Below are 21,738 nucleotides of genomic sequence, written 5' to 3' on the forward strand. Positions count from 1 at the left end.
GGGAGTGTAGACCACAGGAAAATTATTTGGGTTGACTGGAAATCTATTTGCCGGAGTCAGGAGGTTGGAGGTTTGGGGGTTAGGAGAATTAAGGAATTTAATTTAGCTTTATTAGGGAAGTGGTGTTGGAGGTTGTTGGTGGAGAAGGAGAGTTTGTGGTATAGGGTGTTGGTAGCGCGATATGGGATGAGGGATGGTCGGTTGTGTGCGGGGGGTCGTGATAGTTCTGTGTGGTGGCGGAATGTCTCGTCATTGAGATGGGAGGGGTGGTTCCTTGGCAATGTTAGTTGGGTGTTGGGCGATGGTAGAAATATGCTGTTTTGGACTGATGTTTGGATAGGCGAGGTGACGTTACGAGATAGATTTAGTAGGTTGTATGATCTGTCGCTACGAAAAGGGGAGTCTGTGGCGTCAATGAGAGATCTAGGATGGGGAGTTGAGGGTGATGCGTGGAGGTGGAGGCGTCGGTTGTTTGTGTGGGAGGAAGAGTCGGTGGAAGAACTCACTCTTTTACTTCAGAATGTTTCTTTACAGGTTCATTTGGAGGATAAATGGAAATGGAATGAGGATCTTTCTTCAGTTTATACAGTTCGGAGTGCTTATAACTCTATTATTGCTCAGGATATAGTTGATTATGCGGAGGCAATTCCTTCTATTTGGCATAAGGATGTTCCGTTAAAGGTTTTGCTGTTTGTGTGGCGGTTGTTCCGTGATCGTCTTCCTACAAAAAACAACTTACATAGGCGACAGGTTTTGGACATTGAGGATCAATATTGTGTTGGTGGTTGTGGTTTGATTGAATCATCCACCCATTTATTCTTACATTGCTTTCATTTTAGTTCGGTTTGGAACCATATTTTACGGTGGATTGGGGTTGTCTCGGCGATGCCTATTGATGTTACAGGGCATTTTACTCAATTTCAACACCTTTGCGGTGCCAATAAGTCGAGGCAATCTATTTTACAGGTTATATGGTATGCGACTGTTTGGGAAATTTGGAAGGAAAGGAACAACATTATTTTTAACTCAATAGATAGCCCAATTATGCAGGTGGTAGACAGGATTAAGTTACTAACTTTCATGTGGTTGAAGGTGAAGTTTCCATCTCTTCCTTTTCACTATCATGGCTGGTGGCTTAGCCCGTTTACTTTATTAGGCATAGGCTGATTGGTGTTAGTTGTTCTTGAGGTGCCTTGTGGTGAAGGCTTTTGTTTTGTAATTATTGTATATACTTTGTATTAACTTTTAGGTTTTCTTCCTTGGCTCATCTTGTGCTGGGAAGGCCTATGCGGTGGTAATATATTTCATTTTAGTCTCTTCAAAAAAAAATCATATCACTAAACTATCACATCACCATCTTTCTTCTCTCATTATGTCAAGGTATACACACCCACATGTGACATGGGGTGTATACAAAACATCTTTCTCTTTTTAATCATTCATTGTTAATTAGAATCAAATGAAAGAAGGAAGGGCTACAAAATAGTAAGGAAATCAGAAGAGTCAAATGAAGATGAGGTAGATTACTTGGCTATTCGATGTTTCTTCAAGTTATCTTTAATATAATTTAGTCGATACTTTTTATCCTTAATAGAACTCGATATATTACTTGGGTATTCTCTATGCGTAAAAGCAGAGATAGATTCCTTAAGTATGACTATAATAGGTGGCAAAGCTCTTCCTCCATAAATTTAACACTGTTGCATTCTTAGGAGTGAGGTTATATTTTTATTTTGTCTCTACAGGATTCTGTGTTTGGTGGTATATATTTGATGTTTGTTATATACTCTCAATGAAGATAAGTAATCTTTGCTCTTCATATTTCAATTTGAGTGAAGTGTTTGAGTCCGGGTATGCTCCATTTAGGGAGCTATCCATTTACTCCATTTAGGTGTTTTGATGTTTTGACACGTGTAAAAAAATGAACTAATGGCTGAGATGAAAAAATCAAAATTAAAGTTTTTATAATAATAAGAAAAAGGAACACTGTTATCCCTCTTCTTCTACCTCTGCAGGCTGCATCTGCCAATCAATTCCATTGATTCATGGGTTCCACTCGTCTTCGCAGGAAAAAGGATGAAAAGGGCACAATTGATTTTTATATACTTTTATTTCTCATAAATTGTTATTAAAAAAAATACAGGCAAACAGAGGGGTCACAACCTGCAAGATTTATTTCGGCATAAAATGGAGAACGCGATTTCCGTCCTGTGAGAGTGGTGGTGTAGGGCGGCGCTGGAGAGAGCGGGACGGCGGTGACAACTAGATGAGGGATCTTGACTTTTGCTAAGAGAGAGAAACATATGTGTTTGCTAATTTTTTTAATTCAAAATCTCTTAATATAATTTTTTAATCTAAACCCTTCAATATTAGTTTGCCACGTGTCAAACATCAAAACACCTAAATGGAGTAAATGGATAGCTCCCTAAATGGAGCATACCCGAACTCGAAGTGTTTGATCTTCAATAATCATCAGAAACTGATTCATAGTCACAACCCTATGCGATTATATTTTAAAACTTTATATTAATTCAATCTGCAAGGTTGACTCCATTGAAATATTTGTATGGCAGATTGAAATGGAGAAACCCAACTCGATCAAAATGTTCGTTGTTAACACAATCATAAACTATTTAAAGAGTGATATATAAAAAGTATGCACAATTATTAAATTTCTACCTTTGTTTGCTTTTGAAAGCAAATATAAAGGCGGCTTTAATGTGACCTCATAATTCAAACAATTATTTAAATAGTTACACTAATTTTTTTATTTTTTTTTGCATGGATAAAACGAAACAATTTATTGAAATAGACACATTCATGCACAAGGTGTGCAAGAATATGTTCAAATACCAATGGTTCAATGAAAAAAATATTACAATTAGCATCATAAGCATACTAACTAGATCCTAAATTTCAAAATTCAGCTTGATACTCTACTGAGATAGATTAAATTCTTAACTATCCCACATAGGAGAAGGCAAAACTATGACTTGAAACTATGCACTATGCTTATAACAGCGTAAACTAGCAATAAGATGTAAATAACTCCTATCATCAATTTCTGGATTCCATGCGTGAATACTATATCTTCATGAAAGATCACTTGCATATTCTGTATGAAAATAGGAAGAAACACGTAGAGCCAAGTGAACGAAATAACGATAGTAGCGATCTTCGAAACAAGCATCACTTCTGTAATTGATATTGCAATTGATAGCAGAAGTATGAATAAGACCCCAAAGATGTTGTTGTTACTAGGATGATCTAACGTAATACAAAGTATAATTATTTGATAAACTATAACAAGTGGGATGATCAAGACATTCACGACAATCACATTCAATTTACCACCATGAGATGACATCTTTAGGGCAGGGAAGATAAACAATATCAAGCATAATATTAATGAGTACCAGAACACACGCCCAAGCCTCTCTCCATCAGTAAGATACCTATATATTAATCATTGTGTTCATGAGATTAGATACATACATACATACATTAATTTATGAGTTTTTTTTTGTTTTGTTTTGAACTACAAGAAAGTAATTAAAAACCATAAAGAAAATTAATAACTTGAAGAAGGTAATGAAAAGGATTGAGTACCTTGTTTGGTTATTTGGATTAGAGGAATTAGTTGGTTGTTCTACCGTAATCACTTGAGCATCGCTATAATAATAATAATGTGTATAAAAATGTTCATGAGATACATACATTTGTATATAGCTTTCTTAAATAATGAAAAACCAAAAGAGAAAAAGAAAAAAAAAAAAAAAAAGAATAGCATGAGAGGGTAAATTAAAGAGATAAAGTATACCTTGGCTTAATTGGAGCTGAGGGAATCACTTGTTCCACCGCCATTCTTTTGCTTGCAATTCTAGAGTAGAGAGAGATTTAAGTAAATGTAAATTCTCATGAATATATAGTTTGAGAATAGGTGTTCAAATCAGTTGTTCCACAATTTAAGGATTAATATTAATAATTACTAGACTTTTCTACCCGCGCGAGTATTGTAAAACATTGATCAGTATATAATTATTCTAATCAACTCGATCAATTTGCCATCTCTGATATACGACCATTTAAAAACGAAACATATGTGTTGAATCCAAAATTTAGTCTTATAGTACTCTTTCAATGCTATATAATGATTATTATATCAATTAAGTGCCGCAATTTTAATCATATAAATGATATGTCATGGCATGAGCAAACAGTCAATTGCCGCAAATTGCCATCTCTTCGTAGATTTTATTTCAAATCGAGCTAATATGTGCGGTACCAACATTCGTGAGGTTTATAGTTGCTTTACATATCTATAAAATAGATTTTGCATTTGATAACATCTTTAGCATAGTACAAATTGTAAAGGTATTAAATAAGAGTTCAACAACTTGTAAAAAAAAAAAATCTATAGAAACAATAGATATATACAAACGATGACACAACATGATAGGAATGAAAAGCTAATTTGAGGAGAAATATTAGGGATCAAAATATATGATTCTTCTGTTGTCTGTGTAATTTACCACGGTTTAGGTTTATTTTAGAGAAACACGGTTTAGGGTTTGCTATATATAGCCAAGTTTCCATGGAAATTAGGGTAGCCGAGTTTGCATGAAAATTAGGGTATTCTGTTTTAATGTATAAGGATTATTATAGAACCATTTGTTGTACATAATTTTGAGAATAGGTGTTAGAATCAGCTACACAATTTAAGGATTAATATTGATAAACCTAGACTAGACTCACCTTCATTTCCATTTTTTTTTTTATTTTTTTTTGATTTTATAATTATTACCATTATTCACATTTTTTTACGTGGTTTTCCTTTCGATAAACCAGCCGAAGAGATCGGAAAAAAATCTCTTTTAATTTGGAAAATCTTTTTGATGAAAATTTAGAAAATTTTAGTTTGGAATATCTGCACTTTTTGATTTTTTTGGCCCACGTTTTTTATTTACTTACACTTTTTTTTAAATAAACATATTCTCTTCCTGAAATTCCACAAATATTTTTGGTTAAATACATTTTTATCCCTCAATTTGTCTAAAATATCAATTTTTGTTCACTATTTCTAATTCCATAAATGTAGTCCCCATTTCAAAAAAATTGACAAATCTATGATTTTGACTATACAATTTAATGACGTGAAATTTATGGTGAGTGTCATAAAAACTAATAACTTAATTTTTAAGGGTTAAAAAAAATGTTAAATTGGGTTGTGGCAATCATACCGCGCCGAGGCAAAGAAAGATCAATTGAATTGATGCAAGGTGATGAAGATTAACGGTTAATTAACACAGTTTTATCATACAAAGCTAATAAAAAATAGTAAGGGTTCTTGTTCCACACAAAAGAGAGTTCTCAAAAGGGACAAAACAAAAACTTTAAGAAAAGTGCTCTCAAGATTAGAACATGATGAAACAAACATGAAAGTAAGAACAAGGAATACCTAGGAGACTTACACAAGCTTTAGAGAAAGCTAATGGTTTAGGATGAAGCTTGATGACTCCTTGTGAATGATCATAAAATGAAAGATTTGGGCGGAGGTTGTTTACGGTATGGTGTTTCTAGAATATGTAAGAATAAATAAGCTAGGGTTTTGAAAGAGTGAAATGAGTACAAGTCATTGGGCTTGAGTCAAGAGTTGGGTTCTATTTTATTTTAGTTTGATTTTTATTTTACCACTTATATAATTATTTATAATATATCGTAACTTTTACTATCTCACCTCCTCCTTAAAAAATGCAACACCCAACTATTTTTCTTTAAAATATTCACATTAAAATACTATTATGTTAGAAAATAATTAAATTATAAAATAAACAATTATAATATTAACACTTTTATTTAAGTACTCATTAAGAAAACACTTATATGTTTTTTTTTGAGAGATGAAAACACTTATATTTAACTACTAAATACATATGTATCCGTAAAAAAAATACATATGTATAAAAAAATCACAAGAATTAATTACAATATTACTAATATATAAATATAATTACATATAAAATACTTAATTGAAATGTACAAAAAAAAATACATAATTGAAATATATAACGATATATTCAGAATTAATTAGAAATATAAATATATATAATTATCATTACTCTAATATATACGAAAAACGATACTCAAAAGTAATTAAAAACATAAATATATACAATTATCATCACTCTAATATATAGGAAAATGTCATGATAATTACTAGCACACATATACTTAATTGAAATGATTTGAGCCAATAGCTATTTGCGTAAATTGATTCACATTGTTTGCATTTAGGAGCTTCTGAAATTAGAACAATTGTATTTGCATTCATATTTGGCATGATCCAACCAGTAGTGAAGAATTACCAGACTGCATTATATATTGACTTCATTCTTGATGATATCCTAGTATGTTTGAAAGAAGAAAGAACCAAAGCCATTTGGACTAGGGACTCCTTCTTTGTTAATTGAAAACACTGCCTTGTGAATTTCTTCATTGGTAGAAGTCATTGTGAGCATATTGTTTACATTGCCATTGACCACCTTTGGCATAACTTCTTTTATGAGGCCATTATTAGTAACATCATTGTTGTTTTCTAAATAGTGCAGTGAAGTGATTGATCAGATGGCTTTCAAAGTCCGCTAAATCAGTGATGAGATTGTCTCATTCTCCTATGGATGAGATCATCTTGATACTCATAGTTAGTAGTTGGTAAGTTAGTTGTAGTTAGTTTAATTACTATGTTCCAACTACTTGTTGCATGGGTTAGAAAAATAACAAGCTTTTTAGTTGTCATTGAACTATTATACAAGGCACAAATGAAATTAAGCCATAATTCTTGTCTAATGATTGAGCTTTGACAGTTGTAATGCATGAGACAAAGTGATCAATAAAGAGAGTGTATTCTTTGCAACTCTGATAGACACCTATAAAATTCACACACATATTCAACACCTCATTTTCTCGTAAGGAAATCATAAGAGTCAAATGAAGATGAGGTATATTAGTTCTTCAAGTTATCTTTAATATAATTTAGTCGGATTTTTTTATCCTTAATATAACTTGATATATTACTTGGGTATTCTCTATGCGTAAAAGCATAGACAAATTCCTCAAGTAGGACTACAATAAGTGACAAAGCTCTTTCTTCGTAAATTTAACATTGTTGCATTCTTAGGGTATGATTCGAACACATAATCTTTGATTAAGTCAAAAGATGCATTTACAATCTCATCCAATTACACTTGAATGTTTAAGAATTATGTGTGCACCGATCGATGTCATCAATTTTCTTGATATTATTCATTTTTTGAAATCATCCTAAAAGATAAGGTCATGCATGTCTTCAGTATTATTGTTTCATATGGAAGTGCAAGTTTGAACAATTAATTGAAAATTACACTTACATGCTGAACTTTAATGGATTTTAGAGATTAATATTGCATGGTAGAGTGGTTCCCTTCTTATTTAGGTAAACACACGCAAAGGGAAACTTTAGTTCAATGGTAAAGTTGTTGTCATGTGACTGAAAAGTCTGGGTTCAAGTCATGAAACAACCTCTTGTGTAATAAACAAGGTAAGGTTGCATTCAATACACCAAATGATATGATCTTTTCCGGACCTTGTGTATGCGGAAACTTGATATGAGGTTATATTTTAAAACTTCAAATTTATTGAATCTTCAATGTTGATTCGACTGAGGTATTTGCAAAACAAATTGAAGTATTGTTGTCAAAATTCTAACTTAAATCCTAAAATTCAAGATTTTGCGACTTTATTTACGTTCAACGACTCAAATCCATAGCAGAATCCCAAAATAGGCAAAATCCTAGTAAAATCGCAGGATTTTATAGGGTTTTGAAGGATTTTTTTCCATTTTTTAGTCATTTATGACTATAAAGTGAGTCATTTATGACTATATACAATTTACAACATATAATTAACATTATTTTTGTTTAGGCAAAATCCATCAATTTTGATTGCAATTTCATGATTTCTTATATAGATCCATCAATTTTGATTGCAATTTCATGATTTTTTATATAGATATTATACAAAAGTAGTTGAGTAAAATCCTTCGATTTTGATTACGATTTCGATTTGGCTCTTCCCTTTTAACATGAAACAAAATCCCGATTTTGACAATCTTATTGAACTTGTATCATGCATGCATTTTCTCATGCATCGTTTTCTGAATATTGGTTTGTTTTGCAATTCTTTTCTATATAAGCATCAAAGCTGAAACTATGGAAAGCCTACTTCCTTGCATTTTTATGCATAGTATCTCCCAAACCAAACTATTGAGTGAGGTTATATTCATATTTTTTCTCTACAGGATTCTGCATTTGGTGGTATATATGTTTGTTTTATATTCTCAATGAAGATGAGTAATCTTTGCTCTTCATATTTCAATTTAAGTGAAGTGTTTGATCTTCAATAATCATCTAAGGAAACTGATTCATAGTCACGACCCTATGCGATTATATTTTAAAACATTATATTAGTACAATCTGCGAGTTTGGCTCGATTGAAATATTTGTATGGTATAAATTGAAATGGAGAAACCCAACTCGATCAAAATGTTCGTTGTTAACACAATCATAAACTATTTAAAGATTGATATATACAAAATATGCACAATTATTAAATTTCTAGCTGTATTTGCTGTTGAAAGCAATTATAAAGGCAGCTCTAACGTAATGTGACCTAATATAATTCCAAAACACTAAATTTTTTTGTTGCATGGATAAAACAAACAAATTATTGAAATAGACACATTCATGGACAAGGTGTGCAAGAATATGTTCAAATACCAATGGTTCAATGAAAAAAAAATTATAATTAGCATCATAAGCATACTAACTAGATCCTAAATTTCAAAATTCAGCTAATACTCTACTGACCTAGATGAAATTCTAAACTATCCCACATAGGAGAAGGCAAAATCATGACTTGAAAACATGCACTATGTTTATAACAGCGTAAACTAGCAACAAGATGTAAATAACTCCTATCATCAATTTCTGGATTCCATGCGTGAATACTATATCTTCAGTAAATATCACTTGCATATGGTTGCAGAAAATAACAAGATTCAAGTAGGACCAAGTGATTGAAATAACGATGGTAGCTGTCTTTGAAACAAGAATCACTTCTGTAATTGATATTGCAGTTGATAGCAGAAGTATGAATAAGACTCCAAAGATGCTGTTGTTTCTATGGTGATCGTATATACTACAAAGTATAAGTATTTGATAAACTATAACAACTGGGATGATCAAGGCATTCACGACAATCATATTGAATTTAGCACCATAAGATGACATCTTTAGGGCAGGGAAGATAAACAATATCAAGCATAATATTAATGAGTACCAGAATACACGCGCAACCCTCTCTCCATCAGTACGATTCCTAAATATTTATCATTGTGTTCATGAGATTAGATACATACATACATATATTAATTTATGAGTTTTTTGTTTTTTTTTTGTTTTAAACTACAAGAAAGTAGTTAAAAACCATAAAGAAAAATAATAATTTTCAGAAGGTAATTTTTTTTGAAGAGGCATTTTCGGAAGGTAATTAAAAGGACCGAGTACCTTGTTTGGTTATTTGGATTAGAGGAATTAGTTGGTTGTTCTACATCAATCACTTGAGCGTCGCTATAATGATGTGTATAAATATTCATGAGATACATATACATATTTGTCATATTTGAATTATGAGAAATCAAAAGGGAGAAAATAACAGCATGAGAGGGTAAATTAAAGAGATAAAGTATACCTTGGCATAATTGGAGCAGAGGGAATCACTTGTTGCAGTGCCATTCTTTTGCTTGCAATTCTAGAGTAGAGAGAAACTTAAGTATATTCTCAAATATATAGCAAATTTGAGAATAGGATCAGTTACACAATTTAAGGATTAATATTGATAATTATTATAGAACCATACTTATACATAATTTTGTTACCTTTTGCTCAAAAAGAAAAGTTTGTTACCTTGACCAAAAAATAAATACATAAGTTTGTTACTTTTCATCTCTAATTGTTTGTATGCGCCCATTTTTTCAGATATTTTTTGTTATGTTTTTATTCTAGAATGAGTATCTTTATTCCCATCTTTTTAATGTGGTTTTTCTTTCGCTGAACCGGCCGAAAAGATCGGAAAAAATTTCCTTTTAATTTGGAAAATCTTTTTGACGAAAATTTAGAAAATCTTACTTGGAATATCTGCACTTTTTTTTTTTTTTGGCCCACGTTTTTTATTAAGTTACACTTTTTTTTCAATAAACAACATATATTCTTCTAGAGATTCCGATTTTTTTTTGGTTAAATACATTTTTTACCCCTCTATTTTGGTAAAATAACAATTTTGTCTCCTAATTTTAACTCCATAATTTTAGTTCCCGTTTCAAAAAATTTAACAAACATGATTTTGACCATCCGACTTAGGGTGTGTTTGGTAAAAATAAGCTATAAGTTAGCTGATAGCTGAAAAGCTAACTTATAGCTGATGAGTGATAGCTAGTAGTTTATAGCTGAAAAGCTAGCTTATTAAATTAAAAAGTGTTTGGTAATATTAGTTGTTGAAGAGCTGATAAATATAAATTGACGTAAAAGGGCATGTTTGTTTATTTTTTTTATAAATCTTATATACAATTTTAATTATTGATGTATTTCTTTTTAAATGTTTAAATTTATTTCAAAATATTTTCATCTTCATAATAATAAATGTGCTTTATGAATTCAATTGACATTTTTTATTCGACAAAAATTTTCATTTTTTGACGAGTTTTAATTAACTATACTTGCTTCAATTTTTGTTTATCATATATTTTATTTAAAATAAAACTAAATATTATATGAATTAAAGGGAAGGTCATAAAAAAAAGACAACATCATAATATAGAAAACTATATGTATATAAGCTGTGAGTGAGGTTGGTTGTTGTAAGCAATACGTGGGGAACGTGTAATGAGTCATAAAGCTGGAAGGGGTAATATGGGAAAAAGGAATATGGACCCTTATAAATAAGAGAAATCCAAGGAAATAAGGCATGGAAAAATATGTGATGAAACTCTTCTTCTCTCTCTGATTCTCTAGTTCTCTCTTATTCCTTGTACTCTTTCTTCAAGTTCTTCTTTCTATTGTTATTTTACTTGCAAATTGGTTGTTATTCCTCCTTAGTTTATACACTGGGAGTTGAATTGATTGTTCATACATTGGTCCATTACATTGGTGCTTTCATTGTCACCATGGCATGGGCTGAATCAGTTGGAGTTCATTGGGAAAAAATAGAAGCTGAGTATAACGCTGAATGGGCGAAATTGGCGTATCTAGACGGTCCAGGATACACAGTATGGGACCGAATGGAAGCTAAATCAGATCTGCAACGAAGATACTTCTCACGGAGCTCTTCCCATGGTGTTGTGAACTCACCGGTAGAGACCTTAACACAATCAGTTGAGTCACACTTCACATCTCCAAGGGTTGAATCATTGCGAGAACTTGATCATGGTAAAGCTGAATTGAACCGACAACACAATTCGCGTATGGCTGAATACACACGAGAAATCCGAGAGTCGTGTGCGAGAATTCTCGAGCTGTTGCAAGCGGCGAGTCCAGTGCATGAGCTGAATTTAACAACATCGATGAAAAATTCAACAACTGATTTCAATGGTGGAATGATAGTTCTACCAGAGGAAACAACACAGAAGCTATTCGACATGCCGGAATCATGTGTTGGTAGCAAACCCGATGTAAAAACTGATCTTGCAGACTCATTCCTTTCTGAGCATTTGGTCGTCGATTCTGTTGTGGAACGAGATTGTTATAGCCCAAAGGTGACACTGCTCGATATGGATAGAAAGCAAAACAACTCTCCAGTTGTAATCAACCAAGGGATTTTCATTCCTTCTATTCATCTATCGGATCCACCGGACTTAGTTCTCGTTCCGCCGCCGCCTCTAGCACCACCATGGATACATGATAACGAGGTATTAACTGGAACCTCATCTCAATTCTCTTGTCCAATTACTCAATTTGCTGGTCTTGGAACAAAAGCATCTGATGACCATACACCATCAACACACACCTACCATATGTTTGTTGAAATGCCTCTGCGAGCCACCTTGTTTTGTAACATTGTTCTGTTTCAAGATATGAAAACTGTTGTTGCAAGGCTTCAAAATTCTTCTTTACCTGTTATTAATCTTCCTTTGGGCAGTGTTCTATTTGTTTGTAACACTTTTGAAAGCTTGGTATTGGGTACCAAAGATATTGCATCTTTGGTACAAAATCGCAGTGCAATCTCTGAGTTGAACCTAAATCGACCACCAAAGAAACCTCCTTATCATGACTATCACACTGAGGATGAAACAAGGATGACAGACTCAACTCATATCTTCATCCCTAAGATCGTACCAACACACTTTTTGTGCCGAAATTTGTTGCCTCTAAAGTTAAAAGAGTGTATTCTGGCTTTCATGTGTTTGCAATTTAAGACAGAAAGTTGTCATCAAAATCAGTTCAAGGTACATGTACCAATCATCAAAGATTTAATGGTTGAGGATGCGGAAGAAGGTTCTCATATAGCTAAGATTGTTTTCATGGAATTGCTATCATATGCATTTATTTCTAAATGTTATGTTGTTAAGGTCATGGACATTATATATGAGGGTTTTGATCTCATGAAATGGATTAGTGGTTGTGGCTTTGTTTCTGGCACTTTGATGTTTAAGCAAGGAGACATCAAGCCTTCAAGATTTATTCTTACTCTATCTGGTGTGATTTTGAAATTCCCATTGAAGGATCATCCTTCTAGTTGGTTATCTGAATTCAATATCCAAGGGGGTCACAGTGATGATCATGATAAACTAGAGTGTGAAAATAATGGGTACACATATCCGGGAGGTGAAAATGATGTGGTTTGGACCACAAAGATGGCAAGACTGGTATTTCTATATTGTTTTGTTATTTCTAGAGTTGCAGATTTTGACACTTATAAAGAGTTTTTAGTAGGTAATGTTGTAATTGTCCCATGGAATTTGATGGAGTTTCAGAAGCATTTGGCCAATGTTTGGGCTATTCCAAGTCATAATGGTATCTTCACCTTGCTGATTAATTTTGGGGTGTTGAGAAATCTTTCTGGTGTTAAGACAATACAGGAATTTATGGTTAATGACGGTCTTATGTCTATGTTTATTATGCTTATGAAACCAAAGGAAGAAACATCTCAAGTGTTTTCCTCCAAGTACTTGCAGAATATAGACTCTGCAGATGAATTGATTTGGCAGATGCTGAACCTGTTTTATAGCTCATCATGTACTTCAAATATTTTGACAGGTTTTGATTTTGTGAATCACTTGCTGGCTATAATAATGACATTCAAATTATGTGAAACATCAAAGGAGGTCAAAATGATGAGTCAAACTTTACATGTTATGTGCTCTGGTCTCAAATCATGTATTAGTTTTCATGATAAGTTTGGTGTAACTGTATTGGCAGCAATATTGAGTTCAAAGTATGTCATTGCTATTAGATAATTTGGTCATCATATTGAGAACACAAGTCAAAGTGTTAGCCAATATTTCAGCACTAGTGACTCACGATTGGCTAGAGTTGAATGGATGGGAGATAAACTCTATTGGGAAGCTCTTCAGTTGAAACTTCATTATGATATGGACAATATAGGCTTGTCCATGATAGTTTTTACTCAAATAATTGTAATAGGATGCCACAACAATGTTCATATATCCACTGGCTTGATAGCATGTCAACTTTTTAGAGCAACACTTGGTACTTCTCTTGACTTAGAAATTATGATTCATGATGGAATTTGGATTAACTTTCCCACCGGTCCTTGTGTTAGTGATGATTGTACCTCTGATTGTTACTGCAAAAGAATTGTGCACAACAACTTCATTGATTCCGACTTATAGAGAGCTCACTTTTGATACTATTTTTGCTGCAATATGGCAGCTATAGTGTGCCAACTCGTCCATCATGCTTGCTATTAAGGGGGATGGCAGGACCATAATGTTTGGATTTTGCTTATTACGGTCACTTCTTTGTATGTGGTCTTTACAATTCTACCAATGGGATCCGGGTGGATGTTCTCTTGTTTGTGGGTAAGGTTTATGTAACTTTAGCAGTTACTTGAAAGTCACTAGTACAACTACTATTCAACATTATTATTTTGGCAACCTTGAGGACAAGGTTGATTTTAAAGGGGATGGTAATGTAATGAGTCATAAAGCTGGAAGGGGTAATATGGGAAAAAGGAATATGGACCCTTATAAATAAGAGAAATCCAAGGAAATAAGGCATGGAAAAATATGTGATGAAACTCTTCTTCTCTCTCTGATTCTCTAGTTCTCTCTTATTCCTTGTACTCTTTCTTCAAGTTCTTCTTTCTATTGTTATTTTACTTGCAAATTGGTTGTTATTCCTCCTTAGTTTATACACTGGGAGTTGAATTGATTGTTCATACATTGGTCCATTACATTGGTGCTTTCATTGTCACCATGGCATGGGCTGAATCAGTTGGAGTTCATTGGGAAAAAATAGAAGCTGAGTATAACGCTGAATGGGCGAAATTGGCGTATCTAGACGGTCCAGGATACACAGTATGGGACCGAATGGAAGCTAAATCAGATCTGCAACGAAGATACTTCTCACGGAGCTCTTCCCATGGTGTTGTGAACTCACCGGTAGAGACCTTAACACAATCAGTTGAGTCACACTTCACATCTCCAAGGGTTGAATCATTGCGAGAACTTGATCATGGTAAAGCTGAATTGAACCGACAACACAATTCGCGTATGGCTGAATACACACGAGAAATCCGAGAGTCGTGTGCGAGAATTCTCGAGCTGTTGCAAGCGGCGAGTCCAGTGCATGAGCTGAATTTAACAACATCGATGAAAAATTCAACAACTGATTTCAATGGTGGAATGATAGTTCTACCAGAGGAAACAACACAGAAGCTATTCGACATGCCGGAATCATGTGTTGGTAGCAAACCCGATGTAAAAACTGATCTTGCAGACTCATTCCTTTCTGAGCATTTGGTCGTCGATTCTGTTGTGGAACGAGATTGTTATAGCCCAAAGGTGACACTGCTCGATATGGATAGAAAGCAAAACAACTCTCCAGTTGTAATCAACCAAGGGATTTTCATTCCTTCTATTCATCTATCGGATCCACCGGACTTAGTTCTCGTTCCGCCGCCGCCTCTAGCACCACCATGGATACATGATAACGAGGTATTAACTGGAACCTCATCTCAATTCTCTTGTCCAATTACTCAATTTGCTGGTCTTGGAACAAAAGCATCTGATGACCATACACCATCAACACACACCTACCATATGTTTGTTGAAATGCCTCTGCGAGCCACCTTGTTTTGTAACATTGTTCTGTTTCAAGATATGAAAACTGTTGTTGCAAGGCTTCAAAATTCTTCTTTACCTGTTATTAATCTTCCTTTGGGCAGTGTTCTATTTGTTTGTAACACTTTTGAAAGCTTGGTATTGGGTACCAAAGATATTGCATCTTTGGTACAAAATCGCAGTGCAATCTCTGAGTTGAACCTAAATCGACCACCAAAGAAACCTCCTTATCATGACTATCACACTGAGGATGAAACAAGGATGACAGACTCAACTCATATCTTCATCCCTAAGATCGTACCAACACACTTTTTGTGCCGAAATTTGTTGCCTCTAAAGTTAAAAGAGTGTATTCTGGCTTTCATGTGTTTGCAATTTAAGACAGAAAGTTGTCATCAAAATCAGTTCAAGGTACATGTACCAATCATCAAAGATTTAATGGTTGAGGATGCGGAAGAAGGTTCTCATATAGCTAAGATTGTTTTCATGGAATTGCTATCATATGCATTTATTTCTAAATGTTATGTTGTTAAGGTCATGGACATTATATATGAGGGTTTTGATCTCATGAAATGGATTAGTGGTTGTGGCTTTGTTTCTGGCACTTTGATGTTTAAGCAAGGAGACATCAAGCCTTCAAGATTTATTCTTACTCTATCTGGTGTGATTTTGAAATTCCCATTGAAGGATCATCCTTCTAGTTGGTTATCTGAATTCAATATCCAAGGGGGTCACAGTGATGATCATGATAAACTAGAGTGTGAAAATAATGGGTACACATATCCGGGAGGTGAAAATGATGTGGTTTGGACCACAAAGATGGCAAGACTGGTATTTCTATATTGTTTTGTTATTTCTAGAGTTGCAGATTTTGACACTTATAAAGAGTTTTTAGTAGGTAATGTTGTAATTGTCCCATGGAATTTGATGGAGTTTCAGAAGCATTTGGCCAATGTTTGGGCTATTCCAAGTCATAATGGTATCTTCACCTTGCTGATTAATTTTGGGGTGTTGAGAAATCTTTCTGGTGTTAAGACAATACAGGAATTTATGGTTAATGACGGTCTTATGTCTATGTTTATTATGCTTATGAAACCAAAGGAAGAAACATCTCAAGTGTTTTCCTCCAAGTACTTGCAGAATATAGACTCTGCAGATGAATTGATTTGGCAGATGCTGAACCTGTTTTATAGCTCATCATGTACTTCAAATATTTTGACAGGTTTTGATTTTGTGAATCACTTGCTGGCTATAATAATGACATTCAAATTATGTGAAACATCAAAGGAGGTCAAGATGATGAGTCAAACTTTACATGTTATGTGCTCTGGTCTCAAATCATGTATTAGTTTTCATGATAAGTTTGGTGTAACTGTATTGGCAGCAATATTGAGTTCAAAGTATGTCATTGCTATTAGATAATTTGGTCATCATATTGAGAACACAAGTCAAAGTGTTAGCCAATATTTCAGCACTAGTGACTCACGATTGGCTAGAGTTGAATGGATGGGAGATAAACTCTATTGGGAAGCTCTTCAGTTGAAACTTCATTATGATATGGACAATATAGGCTTGTCCATGATAGTTTTTACTCAAATAATTGTAATAGGATGCCACAACAATGTTCATATATCCACTGGCTTGATAGCATGTCAACTTTTTAGAGCAACACTTGGTACTTCTCTTGACTTAGAAATTATGATTCATGATGGAATTTGGATTAACTTTCCCACCGGTCCTTGTGTTAGTGATGATTGTACCTCTGATTGTTACTGCAAAAGAATTGTGCACAACAACTTCATTGATTCCGACTTATAGAGAGCTCACTTTTGATACTATTTTTGCTGCAATATGGCAGCTATAGTGTGCCAACTCGTCCATCATGCTTGCTATTAAGGGGGATGGCAGGACCATAATGTTTGGATTTTGCTTATTACGGTCACTTCTTTGTATGTGGTCTTTACAATTCTACCAATGGGATCCGGGTGGATGTTCTCTTGTTTGTGGGTAAGGTTTATGTAACTTTAGCAGTTACTTGAAAGTCACTAGTACAACTACTATTCAACATTATTATTTTGGCAACCTTGAGGACAAGGTTGATTTTAAAGGGGATGGTAATGTAATGAGTCATAAAGCTGGAAGGGGTAATATGGGAAAAAGGAATATGGACCCTTATAAATAAGAGAAATCCAAGGAAATAAGGCATGGAAAAATATGTGATGAAACTCTTCTTCTCTCTCTGATTCTCTAGTTCTCTCTTATTCCTTGTACTCTTTCTTCAAGTTCTTCTTTCTATTGTTATTTTACTTGCAAATTGGTTGTTATTCCTCCTTAGTTTATACACTGGGAGTTGAATTGATTGTTCATATTTAATACAATAGCAACAATTATCTCTGTTACAATTTGATCCATTACAGAACGTGGGTGGTTTTATATAAAAATAATAAAATTAAATTAACAAAGTTAAAATTGGAAGAAATTATACGAAGCTATAAGCTATAAGCTAAAAAGCTACTTGAAATAGCTTCTCAAAAAAAGCTATAAGCTCACGAGAAAAGCTTGTTACCAAACACGTCACATTTTGATCCAACAAGCTTATAAGCTAATTCAACAAGCTATAAGCTAGCTTCTCGGCGTTACCAAACACAGCCTTAATATTGTGATAACAAATTTACGATAACCACCGTAAAAACGAAAGATCTAATTGAATTAATTAACACAAAATTTATCATATAGAGCCACAAAAAATAATAAGGTTTCTGGTTCCACACAATGCGAGTTCACAACAAGACAACTTCAAGAAAAGTGGTCGTAAGATTAGAACTTGATAAAACAAACATCAAAGTAATAACAAGGAGCACATAGTAGGAGACTTACACAAGTTTGGGAGAAAGATAATGACTTTAGGATGAAGCTTGATGACTCCTTGAGAATGATAAGAAAGTGAAAGACTTGGACGGAGGCCCTTTACTGTACGTGTATTTCTAGAATATGTGTCACCTAAGTATTTTCCATGTAAGAACAAGGAAGTTAGGGTTTTCAAAGGGTGAAATGGGTACAAGTCATTGCTTGAGCTTGAGTCAAAGAGTTGGGTTCTATCTTATTTTAGTTTTATTTTATTTTACCACCTATATATTTATTTATAATATATAGTAACTTTTACTATCTCATCCCTTTCTTCTTAATTTGGGTAAAAAAGGAATCTTCTTCAAAAATGTCACACCCCAACTATTTTTCTTTAAAATATTCACATTAAAATACTATCATGCTAGATAATAATTAAATAATAAGAAACAATTATAATATTAACACTTTTATTTAACTACTCAATAAAAAAAACACTTTTATTAACTACTAAATGATAATAAATATGCATAAAAAAATTACACCTTAACAGGTGCACACGTAAAGAAAAATTATGATAATATTAGTAATATATAAAGATAATTACTAATTAAATACTAAATCAAAATATATAACGATATCCAGTTTAAAAAAATATAAATATACACATTTATCATTACATTAATGTATACGAAAATGTCATGATAAATTGATATTTACTGGCATGGATATACACCTAATATTACATAAAATAATAGCTAGTGGTTTGTGTGTACATGAAACTATAATTTTTTTTTTTTTTTAAAGGAATGAAACTATAATTTGTGAAATTCATGAATGGTATATTATTACCCCTTAAAAAGAGTTGCGTCTTCGAAACTATAATATCTCAAAATATTATGGTTAATTGAAAACACGGCATTGTGAATTTCTTCATTGGTATGAGTCATTGTCAGCATGTTGTTTACATTGTCATTGACCACCTTTTGCAGAACTTCTTTGACGAGGCCATTATTAGTAACATCATTGTTGTTTCTAAATAGTGCAGTGGTGATTGATCGATCACATGGCTTTCAAAGTCAGAATCAGTGATGAGATTGTCTCATTCTCTGATGGATGAGATCATCTTGATACTCATAGTTAATAGTTGGTTATATAGTTAGTTTACTATGTTCCAACTACTTGTTGCATGGGTTAGAAAAATAATAAGCTTTGTAGTTGTCATTGAACTATTATACAAGGCACAAGGATATAATCAAAATAGATGAAATTAAGCCATAATTCTTGTCTAATGATTGAGCTTTGACAGTTGTAAATGCATGAGACAAAGTGTTCAATAAAGAGAGTATATTCTTTGCAACTGTGATTGACACCTATAAATTTCACACACATATTCAACTCCTCATTTTCTCTCTATCTCTTTCTTTCTATCATATCATTAAACAATCACATCACCATCTTTCCTCTCTTTTTCTATCATGGGGTGTACACAAAACATGTTCCTATTCTTTGTGGAATTTCATCCCCTCTTTAATCATTCATTGTTAATTAGAATCAAATGAAAGAAGGACGGGCTGCAAAATAGTAAGGAAATCAGAAGAGTCAAATGAATATGAGGTATATTATTTGGCTATTTGATGTTTCTTCAAGTTATCTTTAATATAATTTAGTCGATATTTTTTATCCTTAATATAACTTGATATATTACTTGGGTAATTTATATGTGTAAAAGCAAAGATAAATTCCTCAAGTAGGACTATAATAGGTGACAAAGCTATTCCTCCATAAATTTAACATTGTTGAATTCCTAGGGTATGATTTGAACACATGATCTCTGATTAAGCCGGAAGAGACATTTACCGTCTCGTTGAATATTTGAGAATTATGTGTGCATCGATGTCATCAATTTTCTTGATATTATTCTTTTTTTTTTTTTTAAATTATCATCCTAAAAGATAAGGTCATGCATGTCTTTAGTGTTATTTTTTGAAGGATGTCTTTAGTGTTATTGTTTCATATGTAAATGCAAGTTTGAACAGTGGAAAATTACACTTACATGCTGAACTTTAATGGATTTTAGAGATTAATATGGCATGGTAGAGTGGTTCCCTTCTTTTTTTGAGGTAAACACGCAAAAAGGAGAACTTTAGTGCAAGTTCGAGTTTGTTGTCATGTGACTGAAACGTCCGGGTACAAGTCTTGGAAACAACCTCTTGTTTAAGAAACAAGGTAATACTGCATTCAATACATCATATGGTATGACCTTTCCTGGACCTTGTGTATATAGAAGCTTGATATGAGGTTATATTTTAAAACTTCAAATTTATTGAATCTTCAATGTTGATTCGACTGAGACTTTTGCAAAACATATTGAAGTATTGTTGTCAAAATCCCAACTTAAATCTTGAAATCCAAGATTTTGCTTCTTATTCACGATCAACGACTCAAATCCATAGCCGAATCTCAAAATAGGCAAAATCCTAGTTAAATCGAATCAAAATGGCACGATTTTAAAAGGGTTTTGAAGGATTTTGTCCATTTTTTAGTCATTTATGTATAAATATTTTGTGGACTTTAAACTAAGTCATTTATGATAACATTATTTTTGTTTTGGTAAAATCCATCAATTTTGATTGCAATTTTACGATTTCTTATATCGATTCTACAAAAGTAGTTGAGTAAAATCTTTCGATTTTGATTGCGATTTTTTATTGTACACTTTCCTTTTAACCTAGAGCAAAATCCCGATTTTAACAACCTTATTGACTTATGTATCATGCATGCATGTTCTCATGCATCGTTTTCAGAATATTGGTTTTTTCTGCAATTCTTTTCTATATAAACATCTAAGCTGAAACATATCCATTCATCAACACAGCTATGGAAAGCCTACTTCCTTGCATTTTTATGCATAGTATCAACCAAACCAAACTATCGAGTGAGGTTATATTTATATTTTGTCTCTATAGGATTGTGTTTTGTGGTATATATTTTGACGTTTGTTTTATATTCTCAATGAAGATGAGTAATCATTGCTCTTCATATTTCAATTTGAGTGAAGTGTTTGATCTTCAATAATCATCTAAGGAAACTGATTTATAGTCACAACGCTATGCGATTATATTATAAAACTTTATATTAATTCAATTTTCAAGGTTGACTCCATTGAAATATTTGTAAGGCAGATTGAAATGGAGAAACCCGATTGAAATGGACTCTTGATCAAAATGTTCATTGTTAACCCAATTGATAGAATGTTTGACTTTATGTAATTATGTTGGTTATTATTTTGTAATTATTCTCCTAGGTTTGACTCTACCTATTGATTGTAATAAATAAAAACAAAAATAAAAGGCACGGAATTGATTTCGTTTAAAAATTTCATCTATAATTTTTTGGGTCATGTTAACCGGTGTCCCGGGCACTGGTTAAGCATAACAAACAAGGAAATTATTACCATAAAAACAAGCTGCTTTTGACTTTTTATAAATTAATTACAC

The 21,738-nt window shown here is 33.0% G+C and overlaps 1 long non-coding RNA gene across 1 annotated transcript; it reads right to left on the minus strand.

Moving 5' to 3' along the window:
- Positions 1–9,205: 9,205 nt before the first annotated feature.
- On the minus strand, positions 9,206–9,901 carry LOC146896472 (uncharacterized). Its single transcript, XR_015021258.1, has 3 exons — positions 9,787–9,901; positions 9,603–9,665; positions 9,206–9,414 (listed from the first exon to the last, which is right to left on the minus strand). It is a non-coding gene; the product is annotated as an uncharacterized LOC146896472 (long non-coding RNA).
- Between the last annotated feature and the right edge of the window lie 11,837 nt (positions 9,902–21,738).

Source organism: Medicago sativa, chromosome 8, assembly GCF_051527215.1.
Source record: "Medicago sativa cultivar Bolivia chromosome 8, Bolivia_mono, whole genome shotgun sequence".
NCBI lineage: Eukaryota > Viridiplantae > Streptophyta > Magnoliopsida > Fabales > Fabaceae > Medicago > Medicago sativa.